Raw genomic sequence first — 2351 nt, 5'->3', positions numbered from 1 at the left:
TTACCTTGAGGCTACTTGCTGCCTTCTCACAGTTTTCTCTGTGTAGAGACCCTGTCAGAAACAACAAATTGTTTCGGCCATAACTCTTTGATAAAAACTCAGAATATGGTCATATAACCAGTCAAAAGAACGGGAAGGCATCTGGTCCACAAGGTAGCGCGGGCAGAATAGGCAAAAACGTATGTATATAGCCACAACTCTAAATGTGTAAAAGTACTCTAAATATGACCTCTTCTCACCTAAATTCGAAATTCTATTTTTGGGGATACTTATCTCTTAATAGAACTATTCTTATGTTCTTATTTCTTTTAGGATTTTTGGAGCTAATATTTTTATTCTAACACTTTCCTAATGTTTCTAGCCTTGTTGTCTCACTCTTCTCTAATTACACTCTCTTTCCTTATTGAAATCTATATTAAAAGAGACACATACATACATGGCTTGGGAGGGACCTTACAATCTCCCCCTTTTAAAAGATTCGAGATGTCCTCATCTCGCGAGCTGGGGTAGTATCTAAGTAAATCCTCCTGCCTCTCTTAAAGTGGTGTCCCCACTAGGTAAAAATCTTCTTTTATCTAAATATTGTTCTTAAAGATTCATTTATTTGATGTGCTTGGCTCGTTTTGTTGTGCCTCCAAAAGGTCTTTATTATTCTAAAGTTAATTGGCCTTATTATCCTAATTTCATGTATCCATATACCTCTCATATGGTACGAACCTTCGAATTGCTTATTTTATACCCCATGTAATATGGTTCTTAACAAATTATCATGGAAGAACGTAAGGGAATCAATCCTTTATGCAGTCTAACCTATGATAGCAATTTCATAATCTTAGTATCGTCTTGTAGAATACCTCTATTCATCATGCACATTACTTCACATAAATCTTGCACCAATCCTCTTCTATTTACTCATAGAAATACTTGTTGAATTCGGTCATCTTTAATCCTGCTATCCCTATTTCTTGACCTAATTTTTGCTCTAGCTCATGATTCCTTGTAGCCAAGGGTGGGCTTGACGTTCCTCTTGAATTAGGGGACCTCTTCTTGATTAACATGGAAGGACTCATGTCCTTCTCGACACTTTCTAAAAACTTTATCATAGTCTCTGGTGGCTATAATTATGGCTTTTGAAATAGAGGATGGTTTCACATTCTTGATGAGCTTATTCAAAGGTAGATTAAGCTTCCAAATGAATCAATGGAGAAGAGTTACCTCATCCATCTCTGGAGTAAATCGGAGAAGTTTAACAAAAGTTTGGTAGTATTCTTTTAGGGTCTTTCCTTCTTAGGTTAGCTCCAAAAATTCCTTCATTTTATCCTCTCGAAATCCTAGAGGACAAAACCTTTCACGAAGGTGTACTTTCATGGCATCTCATAACTGATTCTAGCTCCAGTGGTTAGATTGCAAACAATGCTTCTAACTTTCTAGCTCCAATGGTTAGATTGACAACAATGCTTCCACCTAATTTGGCATTTCTTATGATTTTCACACGCGAGCAAGGGTGAGCTTGCTTCTTTCATTGTATCCATTAAAAGTTCAAAACTATCAAATACTTATCATAGCACCACATTTGAAGGCAGTCAGGATTAATACATCTGAGATCTTCATTTTTTTGAGAATTACACATCTGGTGCCTTGGGATTGACACATCCAAAGATTATCAGGATTGACATATCTGAGATGATTAGTTTTCTGAAAATTACACACATAGTATCTTGGGATTAACACATCTAAGAGCATGATCCTCTGGGAATTACATATCCGAAGTTAGACCCATGTTTGTTTGAGATGGGTTCTAGATCTTGGATGATCGTCCTAGTGTAAAGCATCCAATGGATGGCATTCACATGTCAACTATTCAAATCTTAATGCAATTATAATCTTAATAATTTATAATATACAAATTAATGAGATATCCTGAAAATTTCTCTAAACCAAGTTTTGGTCTATCCTTCTAGTCATTCAGTCTCTCACTAGTTTCTTTATTTGATCACCCTATGTTTTCCTCACAAAAGGTTTTCTCCCCAATCTTATTTCTCAAATTTATTGTACAAATATCTTACGTGTGCACCCCCAAGATATAAGCACAATTTCATAGGATGATTGTCTCAACACGTGAGGATATTCAAATCACTTCTATGGCCAGTAGAGATGATTGATTCATCCTTATGATAAACAATCACTTGTTTTAATCCCTTGATAGTTAACCTTTGAAAAACAAATCCTAGGAACTAATATCGGCTTTGATACCACTTGTAAGGTTTCCCCCTTCCAAAAATAGGGGAAACACTTAAGATAGTCCACTAAGTCTTATCTTATCGAAAATTTCCTACTCATCGACACCTGAC

This window comes from Cibotium barometz, chromosome 39 (genome assembly GCF_041138505.1).
Source record: "Cibotium barometz isolate CiBa-2024 chromosome 39, ASM4113850v1, whole genome shotgun sequence".
Classification (NCBI taxonomy): Eukaryota; Viridiplantae; Streptophyta; class Polypodiopsida; order Cyatheales; family Cibotiaceae; genus Cibotium; species Cibotium barometz.
This window is presented reverse-complemented; position numbering follows the sequence as displayed.